Source organism: Bemisia tabaci, chromosome 1 (genome assembly GCF_918797505.1).
Source record: "Bemisia tabaci chromosome 1, PGI_BMITA_v3".
NCBI lineage: Eukaryota > Metazoa > Arthropoda > Insecta > Hemiptera > Aleyrodidae > Bemisia > Bemisia tabaci.
The window spans coordinates 85,544,748-85,563,491 of record NC_092793.1 but is presented as its reverse complement, the minus strand read 5'-3'; the positions used below and the strand labels follow the sequence as shown (position 1 = coordinate 85,563,491).

Here is an 18,744-nt window from a genome sequence, read left to right as displayed (position 1 = left end):
ATTGAAAATCCATGAAGTCTTAATGTGCTTTCAATAGCAAAAAGCCGATCAACGCAGTCGACCGACCAACAAAATAAAGAGAGAGGAAGAAACGAAGTATCAAGCAAATTTGAAACAAAGTTGGAAAGAGAAAAGAACAAATAAGAATGAAATGGGGGGAAACATTTTCAAAATATTTCGAAAACATTTCACGGAACACTTCGAAATTGAAAGTTTCTGAGAACGTGTTGGAGATGTGTTGAAAACATTTTTCTAAAACTTCAGCGACACTGGTTCGATTTATATTCAAAACGTTTTGAAATGAATTGAGGATGCTGATCGGAAAGAGAATTAAAACGTTTTGAAAATGAGTTGGAGATATACCACACCAATCAGTAATATTTATTAATAATTGAAAACATATCTAAAATGTGTCAGATAGGTTCCAGGAAGGTGTCGTTGAGCCGTGCAGGAAAAGTATCTGACAGTACTTTGAAAAGTTGCTTGAAACAATCTGTAGATTAATTTGAAACATTTTCAGAATATTTCCAAAACATTTCACCAAACACTTCGAAATTAGAAGTATCTGAGAACATGTTGGAGATGTGTTGAAAACGTTTTTAAAAAGTGATAGTAGAACAATTTGAAAACATTTTGAACACATTTTAAAAACATTGTTTCACGTTTCTGCAAGATGAAATGAAAATATTTTTAAACTGTGTTCAAAACATGTTGTCTCTGATGAAATATTTTACATGACTCGCAACTTTGTCTTCAAAATGTTTTTAAAACATTTCATTTCCCCTCCAAATTTTTCTTTTGTAAAATGTTTAGGATTGGTTTTCAAAACATTTCTGTTGTGTTAAATGTATCCAATTTGAAAACATTTTCAAAATGTTTTGGATATGTTTCAATGAAATTTTCAAAGTATTTGCGTCCTTGAAACATTTCTGAAATGTTTTTAATATGTTTCATCGAGATGAATCAGTTTCGACACAAGTGGAATGTTTCTAAAACCTTACCGATCCGAGCTGTGCTACCAGGGCGGACTTTAGTCTGAATAAATGGGAGAAAATTTGAGCCCAGCTAAACTTCACTCGTCGATAAAAGTAAGACAATTTGAGAAAATCGAAAAAACGATCACAGCCTGCAAATCTACAGATCACAGGCTTTAATTTAAAACAAAAATTATGCAAATAGGTCCGGTGGTTCTCTCAAAGTTAACGTCCACACATTCGGACCTCCGTTTTAATGCATCGAAGAAAATTTGAGAAAATTATGGTGAAAAATTTGAGAAAATCGAAAAAACGATCACAGCCTGCAAATCTACAGATCACAGGCTTTAATTTAAAACAAAAATTATGCAAATAGGTCCGGTGGTTCTCTCAAAGTTAACGTCCACACATTCGGACCTCCGTTTTAATGCATCGAAGAAAATTTGAGAAAATTATGGTGAAAAATTTGAGAAAATCGAAAAAACGATCACAGCCTGCAAATCTACAGCTCAGGGGCTTTCATTTAAAAAAAAGATCAGGCAAATCGGTCCGGTGGTTCTCTCAAATTTAATGCCCCAAGATTCGGAACGTTGCATTTTAATATATAGGATGCTTGGTTGAAGTCAAAAATGGATTTAAATTAATTAAAATTAAGAGATTTCGAGTTGTTTGGATCCTTCGTGTTATCAATCTTCGTTTGTTTATACGACGCACACGCAGCAGAGGCACGCAGGGGTACCTCGCTGGCACGCTACGTCAGAAATGTGGCCACCGCCGGACGGATAGAATGGGCGCCATTTTGAGATGGCCCAAGCGGCGCGCGTTTAAATGGGAGCCCAAAATACAGACTTTTGGACTCGTATTTCGTGTGTTAATATTGCTCAAAAAAATCGGGGAAAATTCCTGTGAACTATGTGCACTCTCTAGTTTCCAAAAATGCAAGAATTACGAATTACTGAACAAGCTCATTCTTTTCATCTTCTCATGTTCTCAACGCGCCCAGGACTGGGGGAAGAAAAGAAAAGACGTATATCACATTTAATTAGACTGAATTAAATTATGTAATTACTGACTCTTCCATACGAGTAAATTTCATGGATGAGCTCAGTTGTTTGTTAATTCATATTTTGTACTATAAACTGAGAAATAAATGGCCATTTCTGTTCCGGTTTTTCATTGGTCGCGAGTAGAGTCCCTTTATACTGAGAGACAAGACAACACCCCTCATGGAGTCACAAACGGGAATAAAGATTACACAAATTGAACGTTTTTCGTAATCTTTGATCGGCTCATTCTTAAATTCCTTTCACCGTTCCTTCTCTCATTCCGTTTGTTCCTTGTCGAACCCGAAATTCCTCGGTCCATTCCAGATTTTAATCTTTGCAATTGGTGAAAATGTAATCTTTATTCCCGTTTGTGACACTGTGAAGGCCTAAAATCCGGTTAACCAATCAGAAATGGATTCGCATTGTCTTGACTCTCAGTATAAAGGGACTATAGTCGCGAGCGATTAGGCTGACACGATGCTCTTAGGGCCGTAAATAAACAAACAAGATGGCCGTTATCAGCAAGCAAGATTGAGGTTATGCACATCTTACATCCTCCTGTGATAAAGGTGAAAGGCAATTTAACAATGTTTTCATGTGTTTTTCGTGTGCTATTCGTAGATATGCTCGTTAAAGGTTAATCTTCAGCTGTAGTTCCGAAAAAATCCACCACGTTGCGCTGCTAAAATCCGACTCCGAAATCAGTGATTATTTAAATATCACAATAGGTATCTTAAATTCTAAGACTCATAAGTTCTAGCAGCATACGTCTGGAATCCTTAGAATCAAACGCGAGCTTTGAAAGTCTTATAATTAAAGCTGTAAATTGATCCCAGTTTCTCTTACGGGATATCTGTAAGTGCGAGAGAGACATCTCACGGTGGGAGAGAGATATCTGCAACTGTTGAGAGCGATCAATCGCGATTGGTTGCATCAAGGTCATCATGCGTAACCCTACTTTTTTCTGGGATCAAATTGCAGAGCTTCATAAATGACTTTTCACGTGGTTTTTAGGGTCAATAGGAAGAAGAATGTTATGGCTAGAACTTATGACTCTTCGATTTAAACACAAATTCCTTCAACTTTAAATAAAAGCGCAAGGACTCATGTGAAGCTGTACAGACTCTAATAGCATGGACCAAAAAATCAAAACACAGGGGTGGCGCCCCTGCGGGGAGAAATTTCTTACTTCACGCAGCTGTAGATAAACCTTAAATTGTTACTGCCGCATAATTGAAATTTTTGTCAAATTTAGCTTCTCATCGATGTTACGGTGAGCCGCCATCTTGTTTGTTTATTTACGGCCCTAAGAGCATCATGAAGCCTAAAAACTCGTTGACCAATCAAAAAGCGGAACAGTTTTCCTGTAGTTAAAAGATACGAATGGCCATACTCTGTCTATAAAGGTACTCTAGAAATAAATAAAGAATCAGTGTCTCTGCGCCACAGATTATAAAAAACGCAAGATGGGACGCTGTGGAACGCACTTATCGGTTAAATAAGACGCACGATGGAACGCGTCTATCAACCAATCAGAAGCCAGCATTTGATGCGAGAAATCTGAATTCGCACGCTGCGCGGCAATTTCTACGATTTCTCAATGCGTTTATTTTACAAACAATGTTCTTATCAATATTTTTCGAACTATAAAAATAAATTTGAAGCCATTCTTTTTTTAAAAATGAAAAACAAGATTTTGACATGCTAAATTATTTTGGATGTGAATGTTTGAAGTTATCAAAAAGGTGATGTTTGGAAGCACATCTCACATGCATTAATGTTTGACAGTTTTAAGATGTGTTAGCTAATGGATTGCAAACGGGTTCATAAGTGCAATTCTTGGAAAATGTTAGTTATGAAGTTATTGGTTGTCAAATAAAACTAGCCCAGGAATAAACCCTGTCAAAATATTCAAATGTAAGCTCACGTTTTTTACGGCGAAATGTTAGTTTCTACTTTTTTAGGCGGAAGGCTTTATTTAAGTAATTTTAAAATTTAAAAGTAAAAGTACTAAAAACTTTTTTTGTATTTTAATTAGAATCGGCAATAACTAACACCAAAGATACATATATCTTGTTCTATGTTAGGTCACTACACAAGGGTTGCCTTTGCGTTGCTGTCAGCTGGCGGTCCCGGTGCAGTAATGTTAATGCGTGGTGAAGAAAAATTATTGTAAGGCAAAAGCGAATAGCCTTGGGAACTAAATACATACGAGGAGAATGTGATATTGGTATGATTGGAGGTGCATTTTAATCATCAAATTGTAAAAGTTTACAATTTTTGAAGAATTATACGCAGCTTTTGCTTAATAAGACGCAATTAGACGCAAGACGCACAATGGAACGCGAAGACGCACTTAAAGAATTGAATTGAATTGACATGGAATAAACTGCGTCCATCAACAGTTGTCCCATTAGTTACCACATTATTTTTATGTTGAATAGTGCTGTTCTCAGATGTGACACCGGTCTCTTCTTTTCTTTCCTCAGTTCTAAAACATTACCAGCTGATCCATAGAAATACATATTTGACCAGTAAAATGTGATGAAGTGTAAAAATAATCCTAACCATCTACATTCAAAGCACATCCAGGGGCCATAGAGAAAATACAGAAGGTGGTGGCAAGCGGAGAAATGTTCTTTTCTACATCACAGCTAAAAATGAAGCCGCCCTTCTGATTGGTCAATAGGATTGCAGAAAAACCGAGACCTCTTTAAAATTTAAAAAGGAGCGGGAAAGGTTGTGAGGTTCCCTCCATAGAGTAGAGTCCCTTTATACCCAGAGTTACGTCAACTCGATTATCAGCTGACTGACAGCCGGCCTTGGCTGGCCATGGAGGCCGAAACGAGTGCACCCAAACGAACGATATTGAGGGATAAGGATCAGGAATCCTGCGATGTCTGTCACACAAAAACAACAACATCAACAAACTGATCAATTAACAATAAAATGAGATTGGTTTGTGAATAATTTCTTGATCTATTTTCATTTTGGACCAATGGAAATAACAATTTACTCTTGATAAACCACAATTAGGTAATATTTTCATTATTCTTGTTCACATACGAGGTACCGCCATCTTGGTGCACTCGTTTCGGCCTCCATGAGCGAGAACCAATCAGAATTGGATTTTTTTTTAGGCCACTTTCAGCCCAACCCTGGCCCAACCAAAAGTGAGTTGTCGTAACTCTGGGTATAAAGGGACTCTACCATAGAGAAAATACAGAAGGTGGTGGCAAGGCAGCCATCTTGAAGATTTTCTGTGACGTAGAAAAATACACGGACTGGCGCGCTGTTAAGAAAAAGTACATTTCATGCATTTCATGATGGAAGATGGAACCTATGTATAAAGACCTACATCACCACTCAAACTAACATTGAAAGTCATATAATTTAACATGAGTTACCATCACTCTCCAATGTCTTCTTTTTTGACGCACAGAACATAATTTAACATGGTTATACCTTTAAAACGGGACGAGTCGAGATAAAAGTTGTTATTATATGAATTATTTATTTTTAACTTACAAATTATTTTCAGTTACGGTGGAACATTGATAAAAAAACATATTGAAACGTAAAAAGTCATACTTACGAGTTTTTAGAGCTAAAATAAGTGGGAACCTTACAACCTTTCCCGCTCCCTTTTAAATCTCAAAGAGGTCTCGATTTTCCCGCAATCCTCTGGACCAATCAGAAGGGCAGCTTCATTTTTAGCCGTGACGTAGAAGAGTACATTTCTCCGCTTGCCACCACCTTCTGTATTTTCTCTATGGGTTCCCTCTTATTTTGGCTCTAAAAACTCGTAACATGGCTTTTTTTGTTTAAATTTATTTTTCTACAAATGTTCGACTGTAACTGAAAATAATTCGTCAGTTAAAAATATATATTTCATAGAATAACAACTTCTATCTCGACTTGTCCCGTTTTGAAGGCATAATCATGTTAAATTACGTTCTGTGCGTCAAAAATACAGAAAGTGGAGAGTAATGGTAACTAATGTTCAAGTATATGACTCAATGCAGGGCTCGTGAGTTGAAATTGCTCAGTCAACAATGGTTTACCCGCTCACCTGCATATTGCCCAGGATACTACATAACAACTCTCTGTTGTTTTGCTGAATACACGACATCAATGAAAAGAAATTTCAAACAAAGGTGGGGGGAGGGGGCAGGGCAAGGCAAGGCAAGGCACAGACCAGCACACTGAGATATTGAGATACATCCAGTGGGCCGGTGACTGCCAAAGTGAGGAAAAGAGGGAGAGGAGGAAAGAGAAAAGCAAAAAAAGAGGAGGAACGAAAGTGAGGATAGAGAACAGGGATCATGCATTTCGATATATATATATATATATATATATCCCCGTCCATCCACATGTAGATCTAGAGAGAGGTACCAAGGTTTGAGTGGCCTGCTTATTTTCTAAGTGCGGAGAACTACCGTGGGCGCACAGGTGATCTTACTCTCTATGCTTTATATTTATGTACAGTCAGAAGCGGTCAAAGATTGGATCTCATCAAATTGATTTGCCTGAAATGTCTTAAAACTTTGGGAAATATATTCACGAGGCCGAGAATTGCTCAAAAACAGTGCAGCGATACCTCAATTTACAAATGCTCACCTTCCCTTGCTCCTCTCCCACTGTATTTTCCAGTCTATTATTTTTTTTACCGCCCTGCTCTTCGACATTTTAGTCATAGAATATACCACTGAGGTCCTTAGAAGAAACAAAACACTGAAAAGTAGCATGGTAACACAAGAATCACGACGAATTCGTTGTTTGTTTTCGTTTGGTTCCGTATTTGTTCGGAAGTTATGTTGGGGCTACATTTCTTTCTCCTCCCCCCCTTGTGCCCAGCGCCCCTCCTGCCACCCTGTGAACATATCCCCTTATTAGTGTACTTAGCATACAGCATACAGGGGCCCAAACCACCCGCACCTGGCTTTTTTCTCTATTATTTAATGTCGGACGAATTGTGGGATGGTTGGGATTAACGGGGAATTGATCTCAAGAAGTCAGAATTTCATAGTTCCGAAGGACCCTCGTTCCCGCGTGGTGGCTAAAGGGGGGGGGGGGGTCTTCGCTATGAAGATAAAGGTTTACTGCAAATTTTTTAAACTATTTCATCGACATCAGGAATTAGGAAAATCTCAACCGAAATCGATACCAAGAAATCAAGAATCGGCCCATCCGTGTCCGAAATACTGACCCTTGAAAGAGGGGGACGGAAGCCCTCCACCCTCCAAAAAATTCTAGTTCACTTAGTTGACGCAGATGCTCGAAAGGAAGACGTTTAACACGTGTGATCGACCCGAAGGAATCCTAATTTGATGGTCATGTAGCCCCCTGAGACTTTACCAATGGGGAACAAGGAGGACCCCTAGCTCGAAATATCAAATTTTTGGTATGTTGACACCGAAATCTTTGACAGCATGCAACGTTACCCGCTAAGAGCACTACTCCATTCTTATTGCACACCTACCTTGAGGCGGATGGCCAGAGATTATTTTCGGTTTACGGAAGATAGCGCCGCGCAAGTGATGGAGGGGTGCAGCAGTGGCGCTCCAGAAATAGCGCACGGTGGGCGGCAGTGACGGACGGATCGCGGTCGGGCATGCACGATATCACAATGCGCTCCTCGAATGGTGGCTCTCAGGGGTCGCGCAACTCCGTGTCCACGTCAGCTTCGGACCCCCGCGAGAAGGTGAAGGACTGCTGCCGAAAGTTGGTGGCTTTTATGTGCACGCAGGTGGGCGTCGGAGGGCTCATCGTGGGTTACGCCGTTGTCGGCATGTTTGGGTTTAAGTACATCGAGTCAGCCCGCGACCGTCCAGAGATACTCCGCGTAGAGCAGCTCACGAACGAGACAGCCTCCCTTCTATGGGACCTTATCTTGGTCGTCAACGTTATTGACCGCACCGCCTGGCGGGCTCGGGCCAACGAGACCCTCGTTCGCTTCCAGCACGGCATCGTCAATGCCTCCAAGGCTGGTTACGACGGACGCACCGACGAACTCTGGTCCTACTCTGCTGCTCTCATGTTCTCCTGCTCCATCTTTACCATGATCGGATACGGGAACATGGTCCCCCGCACGGCCGGAGGTAAAGCCGCCACCGTCGTCTACGCTGTTTTTGGCATACCCCTCTATGTCCTCTACTTCAGAAACATGGGCAAGGTCCTGGCCCAGACTTTCCGCTGGGGATATACTTGGATTTACCGCTGCAGCATGGAAGACCGCAAGGCCAAGCACGATCTGGGCGCTGCGTCCCGAGTTATTGTCCCCTCGACGGCGTGCCTCTGGGTGCTAGCTGCTTATGTTGCCGGCGGGACCATCATGTTCGCTGAGTGGGAGAACTGGTCCTACTTGGACAGCTCCTACTTTTGCGTCACAAGTCTCTGCAAGATCGGTATCGGAGATTTCGTGCCCGGGGCAAGCATTCTGGACGCCCGGAGTCAGACCAAGCTAGTCATCAATTTTGTTTACTTGCTCCTCGGGATGGGGCTCATTGCTATGTGCTACGATCTCATGAGAGAGGATGTGAACGTGCGAGTGCGCAAGTTGAAGTCGGACATCGGACTGTGCTTCGAGGACATCCGGCTGAGAGCCGTCGAGTGCTACCAACGGCGCAATTCCTTCGATTATTAATCTCGCCGGGGGTGATTTGCTCCCATATAGTAAATGCTTTTGGAGATGGTGTCTGTTTTACATAGGCAAGATTCGAGTCAAGTACACTATTCGGACGAGTGAGAACACCTCGTAAGAGGAAAATAGTAAAATGACAGTTTCTGAGAGACGAATTTGTGAACGCTGCTTGGATTTCTTTCGTTCTCTCAAGAGTTAGTATCCTATAAATTCGATGTGTTTTGTGATGAGTGTAAGTCAAAACTTTCGGATAACTGTCTCCGCAGATAGTTTTTTTAGCCCATCACCCGGTTCTTTGATAATCTGTTATGGATTTTCATTTTTAATCATTTATATCTATTTCTGTATTTGCGTAAATTACTATCAGTTTGTGTGCACCCTCCTTCAAACGCCGTTCATCATTTTAATTTAAATCTCTTTTCAGTGGGCTAACACGTCTAATCACAGGGCAAAATGTCAACGTGACAGCAGTCTTACAAAAACTCATCTAGTTGCAGAATTGTACTGCGAGGATTGAGGTTAGTATTTACTATAGATCGCAGTCGATGTTTAAAACCTCTTAAAATATATCCTCACCCTGCTGAAAGTGTTTTGCACAGATTCCATATCCTTTCACGGAAATCTGTGAATGCGTATAGATAGTTAGTTAGTTAGTTATTATAATTTTAAGACATTCAGCGACTCAGGCTATTAACGTCTTTACAGACAATTTTGAAAATAGGAGTATAAACTAAAATTTGGATTTTTAAATTAAGAGAGGTGAAGAGTTTCAGAATTTTGGTGGTAATATTAGGTTCATCGCATGTAAGAGGGTTTGTATTTCTGTTGATTGTAGGGGAGTAGATCTGTGATTGGAGATATCGGAGGGAAGAGCAGTCCATAAGTATGTGTTTGATGGTTAGAGGTGATGAATTGCAGAAGTGGCAGATGGGTTGGTTTTCTTTAGATATGATATGATTGTGAGTGAAAAAAGTGTGACCTATCCTGAGACGCGCAATTTGGACTTCACATGATCTTGATTTGTGGTTAGATGTTCTTGGATACGGCATGGGGGCTCTACGGAGACGATTCTGTTCACTTGTGCTCCATTCTTGTTCCCACGATTTTGTGATAAGTTCGCACATAGCTTTTTTAGCATCTTGCTGAGTGAATGGATGGTGAGTGATGTTCTGCATAGAGCGTATAGATATCCGTAGCTTTGTGTGGATATCCGTGAAAGTATACAATTTCTCCATGGACAACTGAGGATCTCCTTAGAAAAGGGCATGGACTTCAAAGAGATGCCACGGCTTCCATAATGGCGCATTCAAAGAACACGCGATAGAAGGTACATCCACGGATTCTACGCCGACTCCTACTTAAAATTAATTTGAACGATCACTCACGTCCGCATAACTTCTTCATCTGAATGCATATAATTTCTCAGAGCACGTAACATTGGTGGGTAAAGAAATAATATTATTTTTAATCTTTCCTTAAGTCTAATAATTCACTAATTAGACGGACGCACTACAGTCTAAATTTCGACTCTCTCCGACGTCAAGTAGTTTTTTTAGTGTGTTAAAAATATTGTATTGGTTTTTGGCTTTGGATAAATTTTTTGGATGAGTTCGGGAATCCGTAGAATTTTCACGGAATCCATAGCCCGAGATCGACGTCCCCCGTCCATGGAAAAGGAAATTGTCAACCGTCCGAGCGCCAACCGTTGACTTCCGCGGATATCCATGGAAATTACTATTCATGAAAGTTCATAGATTCTGCATGGAATACTTCGAAGGGTAGGTATGTACCTGTGCCTTGTAAGCCATTGATAAGTTTCCAATGCAGGAAGTACTTTTTATCCGCTCACTATCCACATTCATTATAGCAACGATGGTGTTCGAATTGTAAGGATTGACACAAACTTTGACCTCCGAAACCGTCTCAACTGTGAATTTTGATGCCTCTTCTCCTTGTAAGTACAGGGCTGACCTTGCAGTAACCAAGGGGAAACTGAGGCATTTTTAAAATGGGAAAATACTTTTAATTCTGTACTGAAACATCATTGCATTGTAATTCTTCTGGATACTTCTTTCATTCTTCTCTTCTTCCGCTCTACCTGATGCATTTTTAATTTAAACCTAACTCCCCATCATATTTCAACTGCGCTGGATGTAGCATTGTAGCGCCGGCGTGACGTGAGGTCAAAATATTGCTGAAAATGCGCGCTTTCAACTTATCACCGCGCGTCGTCTGCCATCCGCTAACCACAGCTCCATCCAGAAGTCGTAGTGATTAGTGAGGCTGTTTATTTTGAGTCGCGCGTCTGGCTTCGGGTCTGGTGCCGTGCCAACCACTGATATCATCATCATCATCATCATATATATAAGCTCCAAGACCTCCTAATTTTGCGTAACTGGTGACGCGTAGTTCCAGCGTTCTACCGGGCCGATTTTAATGATTTTTGCGGCTATCGACGGACAATTGTCTCTAGATAAGCCAACTCTTTTCAGATTTTCAAAATATGGCCCAGGTTTTGTTATATTACGTGGTAAAGTTGCGAATTCTCCAATTTAAACAATGTAAATTTATACTTTTTGTCATAGTTGGTTTGAGCGTTCTACCGGGCCGATTTCCATGATTTTTGCGTAAATCGACAGGTAATAGGCCCTAGATGAGCCCGCTCTAATCAGATTTTGGAAATAGGACCCAGGTTTTTTATCACCACGTTATAAAATTGAGTGAATTTACGGAATGCTCCGGGACTGCTACCGCTGTGCGCGGGAGGATGCGCAGTGGTCGAGAAGGTTGCGCAGTAGCTGGGTAGCCTGCGCATCAGCTCTATACTTATCTACACAAGATTCACGCCCAATCTATACTATGACCTCCAAGACCTCCTAATTTTGCGAAACTGGTAACGCTTAGTTCCAGCGTTCTACCGGGCCGATTTTAATGATTTTTGCTGTTATCGACGGGCAATTGTCTCTAGATAAGCCAACTCTTTTCAGATTTTCAAAATATGGCCCAGGTTTTTTTATATTACGTGGTAAAGTTGCGAATTCTCCCATTTAAACAATGTAAATTTATACTTTTTGTCATAGTTCGTTTGAGCGTTCTACCGGGCCGATTTCCATGATTTTTGCGTATTTTGTGGGTTTTGATTTTTGCGTATTTTTGGGCCCTAGATGAGCCCGCTGTAATCAGATTTTGGAAAAAGGACCCAGGTTTTTTTTAAAATCACGTTATAAAAGTGAGTGAGTTTATAGAATGCTCCGGTACTGCTACCGCTATGCGTGGGAGGATGCGCAGTGGTCGAGGAGGTTGCACAGTAGCTGTGTAGCCTGCGCATCAGCTCTACACTTATGTACACAAGATTCGCTCCAAAACCCTCACGTAGAGCGGTGACCAAGTCGTCTAAGGCGTCGAATGCGTCCACTTTGAACTCGGTGTGGGTTCGATCCCCGACTCATGAAATTCTTAATTATTACCTGACTATCATTGTTCATTGTTTTACTACAATATTTCATCAAGCAATCATTCCAAAACGCGTCCTTTTAATTTTAAAGTAATTTTAAGTAAAGTTTAAAATTAAAGTATACCTCATATCGTAATTGTTTAGGGGAAAAATAAAACTAACACTGATAGAAGGGTAAAAACAGGGCCGCGAAGCGGCCCATTGATGGCGCGGAGCGCCTTCAGGGGGTTGGGCCGCGTAGCGGCCAGGGGGCGTAGCCCCCTAGTATCTCCATAAGAGCGGTGGCCGAGTCGTCTAAGACGTCGGATGCGTCCGCTTGAATCACGGTGTGGGTTCGATCCCCATCTCCTGACTATTTTAAGTATTACCTGATTATCATTGTTCGTTTTTTTACTGCAATATTTCATCAAGCAGTTATTCCAAAACGCGTCCTATTGATTCAAAAAAAAAAAAAAAGAAATTCTTCATTCATCAAAGCCAAATATTATTTCATTCTGAAAGTAAAGTATACCTCATATCGTAATTTTTTAGGAGACAAATAAAATCAACATTGATAAGGGGTAAAAGGGTAAAAATAGGGCCGCGAGGCGGCCTATTGATGGCGCGGAGCGCCTTCAGGGGGTTGGGCCGCGTAGCGGCCAGGGGGCGTCCCCTGAGGATACAAGCCCCCTTGTATCCTCTTTGCTCCATTCAGTGGCTCCTCCCCCCCTCTTTTCTTTCCGGCCCTCTTTTGAGAGACGCACGAGCCTCTTCCTGTTTTCATGCGTTTGTAGCACGCAGAAGCATCGCACATTTTCTGTTTCCAAGGACGATGCGTGAAGGCGCGCTGAAGCCGAAAGCAGGATTTTCTGACTACGTCAAATTTCCTAATCCGCAGCATGTTGAAGCGTGAGTCGCCGTTCTTTCCAGCCAAGAGTTAATGGGAAGAAATACAAAACAATTAACAATACCGATGTATCACCTAATTATTCGGGGGGGGGGGGGGGGTGAATTCTAAAAAAGTCTCTTTTAAGATTGTCTCTTTTAAGATAAGTCCTAGATAGGTACGGAACATAGACTATGTTTCGGAAACTTTAAGGAAACTATTAAGGAAGAGCTTCTCCGCATCATGTCTGACTTCTGCCTTTGACTCGCTTCACTGTAGCAGGTCGCATGGTAAATACGTTTTTGCACCGTTGAACCGCTCTGGAACCGTTCAGTGGCCATTAAACTGATATTTTTGAGAAATAGGAGTACATAATGGGTTTATTCTTTGATTGCTTGGTTTCATCCACGTCTTTGCTTTTACTACCGCAACCGCACCTTGTGTTATTTTCGCTTAAAAAGGTGTTGGTTGGACTCTAAATAAGAATTGTTGCCTCCAAAAAGATGTAGAAGGCTTTGCTGTTTTTATTTGAATACTAAATTGTGGAAAAGCATACAAATGTTTCAGTGACGTACCTTTGCTATGAAAATGGCATAAGTTACTCACGATGTTTGTTGTGACAATTCCCAGATAACAATTTCAACGTTGACAACAACGTAGAATTCCACGTTTCTCGTGAAACCTTCCACGTGGAAAACAACGTGTACCGGAACGTGTAATTCTACGTGGATGTCCATGTATTACCGTTTCCGGAACGTTCCCGTGTAAACGTTGTCAGCGACAACGTTTACAGGAACGTTTCAGTGTCCACGTCGCAGGAACGTTGCAGTGTCTACATTGCAGGGACGTGGCAGTGACTACATTGCACGGACGTGCAGTAACATTAGAATCCATTTTATTCGCAAAACATAGTGTGGCATTCATTTTTGGGCTTTTCGTAGTTTGTGCGTCTCTTTCTCTCCTAACGTGTTTACGATTAGAAAATTTCGTTAATTATCTACTTATTTGCGATAAATGACGATTAATTAAAATACTATCATTCACTTCATAGGCACGACTTTCATTTATGTGTACGTACTAGAGGAGGAATAAGCACTTTCAGTTTTAGAGTAGAACATGAGGTCTACAGGTTAAAATTGTGGACATTGACTTGAGATACAGAATTAGAAACAGACAAGTAAGTGCAAACCAGATAATTAACGAGCTTTTATGTATGTTAAACACGGAGGTATAAGCATCACTTCAAGCACAACATTAAACTGCGAAAATCACTTGGTACGCCAATATCAAGATAACAAATGGTGGACTCTCTCGAACAGTTGCAACCTTTGCTGATCAGACTGATTCCAGGAACTTGGTTGGTGCCGACATGGGCTGCGCATGCGCTGTAGACTTTTTGAGTAATCTGCGCTAGAGTCCCTTTATACTGAGAGTCAAGACAACACTCCTCATGGAGTCACAAACGGGAATAAAGATTACACAAATTGAACATTTTTCGTAATCTTTGATCGGCTCATTCTTAAATCCCTTTCTCCGTTCCTTCTCTCATTCCGTTTGTTCCTTGTCGAACCCGAAATTCCTCGGTCCACTCCAGATTATAATCTTTGCAATTGGTGAAAATATAATCTTTATTCCCGTTTGTGACACTGTGAAGGCCTAAAATCCGGGTAACCAATCAGAAATGGATTCGCATTGTCTTGACTCTCAGTATATAGGGACTCTAATCTGCGCCGCGAAATGCAGCGCCACCTAGTGGGCGCTCCTGGCCTGTGTCCTGCCTGTGCCGCCTTTTCTAGTACAGCGTGTTTTGGACATAGAGTACAATAGAGTCGCAAAGTACTGGATCGCCGATGAAGTCACTTTTCGAGGCTGTTTTGTCCAGTTCTCCGGAGACTAGTGTGCGGCGACTAGCGATGACGCATACGCAGAGACTCGCGCTCAGCGCTCCCCACTCCCGACAGTCCCGACTCGGCTCCGTTCGTCGGCTAGACACACACTGAACCAGCTAAAATAAGTAGGCCGGTAATAAGTCTGAAATTGAGTCCATATATGAATATTATCTCGGAGTAACATACATTAATGGATTCATTATGGCTTTGAATATCTATTTCAAGCAAAATTTGCACAAATTAATACCGATGGAATTAAAAAAAGTCGAAAAAACACAAGCAGTCGTTGATTTCTCCATAAGCCACCGTGTAAAAAAATGCCGGTTGGTTCACACTTGGTATAAGTCAGAAATTAAATTCCTATATGAATTTTATCCAGGAGTAATATACATCAATGGATTCATTATGACTTTGACTATCTAATTATAGCAAAATTTGCACAAATTAATATCGATGAAATTAAAAAATGTCGAAAAAACACGGGCAGTCGTTGCTTTTCCCGTAAGCCGCCGTGATAAGAAATGCCGGTAGGTTCACACTTGGTATAAGTCAGAAATTAAATCCCAATATGAATATTATCCAGGAGTAATATACATCAATGGATTCATTATGGCTTTGACTACCTTTAAATAGCAAAATTTGCGAAAATTAATGCTGATTGAATTATAAAATACCTAAAAACCACAAGCAGTTCTTGATTTCTCCATAAGCCGCCGTGTTACAAAATGCCGTTGGGTTCACAAATGGTTCACTATTTTCGGAGCACACGCGGCTCGGAAACGCCTGTTCATGGATTGGCTTCATCGCCGCTCCAGTACTTTGCGACTCTATTGTACTCTATGGTTTCGGACTACTTTGAATTATACGTCCCGGAAACGTAGACAGCGAAACGGCGAAAGAGCAATTTTAACTTTTTAGGTTAGGTTTACAGAGCAACGTTCCTTTCCACGTTCCTGTTACGTCGCCAGTGAGACGTTTTTGGAGCACCCCTGTTCTTCCATGTTGATTACTACGTAGAAATTGTAAACGTTCCCGGAATGTAAGAAAAGAAAAGAAAGTATGAAGGATGGACACTTCAGAGACTTTGATCACAATCATAACAAAGAAATTAATTGAGGAAGAGATTCTGCCTCATATTTTAACTGATCGATAATATTTTGCCTTTTATTTTTTGTTGCAGCTTACACGTATGCAAGTTACAGAAGTCGTACCCATTGAAGGAGTGGTTTAACAAAAGCAACTTACCAATTTTATCAGCAATTTTCTTACTGATGGAAAGAACCTTTCAAATTCCTATGATTAACTGTTATCAAGTTTTACTTAACCTCTAATTTGCATCAGAAAGACATATCTCATTCCAAGTAAGCACATAATTTGTTTTCCAATTGAGACATAGAATATGTTCATAAATACAACACTCGTATTCAAATTTTTCAAAGCCCATTCTTTAATTCCTGAACAGACTAATCTATACTAATAAAGCATACTTCACGTTGATTGACTCACTCACTCACGCATCAGCGGATCTCGTGGACGGAAGGTCGTATGACTCTGAGATACCGCACTGGGATCCCTCTCTACCCCGAGGCGCCGGATAAGGGAGGATTTCGCGATCCGCCCGCCGCGCCGGTTCGCGGGATATCGCGGTCCGCGTGGGTCGATTCTTCCGCAAGCGCAATGAGTGCGAGAGAGAGTGCGAGTGAGATGGAAGGAGTTTCGCGTCTCGCATTGGAAGACAGCTGATTAGTTTTACGTGGGTTTTTCTAGTACGGGCAACGGGTGCGAGGAAGATGGAACGAGTTGAGCGTCCAACGAGTGCGAGGGAGGTGTAACGAGTTCGGCCTCGCGCTTTTGGAAACGCCGTGATTTTTGCGAGCTCCGACTCCTGCATCAGCTGCCGGGCTACCCTCTCAGGGCCGTGAAAATCTGTGTATTGGTCTCCTGCGAAAGTATGAGACATTTGCTCCACGGATCTTTTTGTTTTCTTTAGGTTTTTTTTTTCCTCGCTAAAGTTTACTAAAAATGTACTCTGCGGGACCTTTAGTTTTCTGTTTTTTTTTTTTTTTTTTTTTTTTTTTTTTTTTTTTTTTTTTGCAAAAGTTTAACAAAGTCCGAAAGTGAAAAAGTTGCTGTCTTTTAGGCTTCACGTCACTTTTTGATACTTTTATCTTCTGTTTGAAATGATTTAGGCAAATTCTCGGAAAATTCTGAGAGAAGCTGTTGTTTGACTTCAAAAATAAAATAAATAAACCAAAATGGAACAACGAGGTGGGCAACGGTGCAATCGGAGGAAAAACGGGGTTTTCGCGCGCACTTCATCAATATTTGATTCCGATCATGGAAGGCGTTCTTGATACAACTATTTCACCACGGGGGTTATCCATATTACCGCTAGCTAGTTTGAAGGCGTTCTATACTGTGATGATGGCTCGGTCACACTGTGCTTGCAGACGCGGCGCTGACAGCGGTGGAAAACTAGAACATCGCTTCGACATTCTGCACCTGCTTTCTGTTTCTATCATAGTTTAACGAAACATATGAGTCATACTTGCAAAATTTCGGATCATTGCTAATGCTTTTTTTTTTTTTTTTTTATTTAAAAAAAATTAAATCTTGCAAGGAAACCGACGGTTAAATCCTGTAGTTTTCGCAACGTCGAGATTGAATTCTTGCAATTTGTCATTTTTAACAAACAGAAATGAAGCTAGCAACTATTCGAACTCCGGAGTACGTATATGGTACCGCGCGCGAAATTGAAGGAAAATCAAACGTTTTCGCCCATCCCAAGTAACAGATGTTTATGAGTTGTATGCGCGCATCTATGCAGTCTTAATTGAGTCGGAAATTCGCGTGTATGCCACGATACTGATGTGAATAACGCGCAATTATAATGATCTTAGGAATGCGCTAGGAACACGAAGTATTTGCCGTGATATCGTGGTAATTGTCGCGTAATTCTTTTTACAAAATCCCTAGAAAAATCACACATTTTTCGCGAACATACAGGTGGAAAAATCTTGCTTTTTCCGCGGTGTAGACGAAAAACCCGCCATTGCTGAGGCTTGAACGAAACCGTTGATTAAATCTCGTAATTTTCTCGGCTGAAACTCACCAGCCGACTTCAATTAAAAATTGAACTGACAAAAATAACAAATCTTTATGAAAATAACCAACTTTTGTGCGGGTAATTTTGATTATTATAATTATCATATGAGCTTACTGCAGAACACACTAAGATTGCAGCTTTAATCAGCATACTACTAATCTCTGCCTTTTTATCAAACCAGCGCGTCTCGCTAATTTGGAAATAGTAAATAAATATTCAGAAACAAAATTTGTAACTGATCACTAATCACAGTGATTGCTGATGGTGGGGGTTTTCCTGTGCGTAGTACGGATTTCTTGCTAGTTCTCAATGTATTGAATCATTCGAATAGAACCTAGAATTGTACCAAAATTTAAACAGAGTCTCAGATGTGCGGGGAAAATCAGCAAAATCATGTATCATTTCACCTCTTAATCATGGAAAATAATTAATGAATGGGCTAAAGCAAAAACGAAGTCCGTTCATTTTTCTAAGTTAAGACTTTATTGACTCGGAGAACTTTATCAGGAAAGACCGTTTGTAGGTGGTTACCAACAGGACTTTTCTTATTACTTTGAAGCGTTTTCGGGGCTTTTAACACGTATGTTTAGTTGCCTACCCTGAATCGTTTGTAAACCCTTTTTTTAACTCTCTGAGCTTATTTACGCGGCAACGAAAGCATTTTTCATTCAGATGGTGCATTGCTGAAAATTTAGCTTTGAGGAAATCATATATGTATTTTGAAATTTTGGTGTTGCATATCTTCAAATTTTTTCAAGATTTAAAAA

At 40.7% G+C, this 18,744-nt stretch overlaps 1 protein-coding gene across 13 annotated transcripts in view; it reads left to right on the top strand.

Moving 5' to 3' along the window:
• Nucleotides 1-18,744, top strand: part of LOC109041386 (mitochondrial protein C2orf69 homolog) — a 74,808-nt gene that overhangs the window by 16,930 nt on the left and 39,134 nt on the right. For 7 of the 13 annotated variants that reach the window (XM_072306346.1, XM_072306348.1, XM_072306347.1 and 4 more), the window contains 2 exons: nucleotides 9,088-9,181; nucleotides 16,052-16,232. The gene's annotated coding sequence lies outside the window, so the exon portion shown is untranslated. Of the gene's footprint in view, nucleotides 1-6,100; nucleotides 8,858-9,087; nucleotides 9,182-16,051; nucleotides 16,233-18,744 lie in introns of those variants that run through there. The other 6 variants (XM_072306352.1, XM_072306354.1, XM_072306353.1 and 3 more) reach the window with 2 other exon arrangements.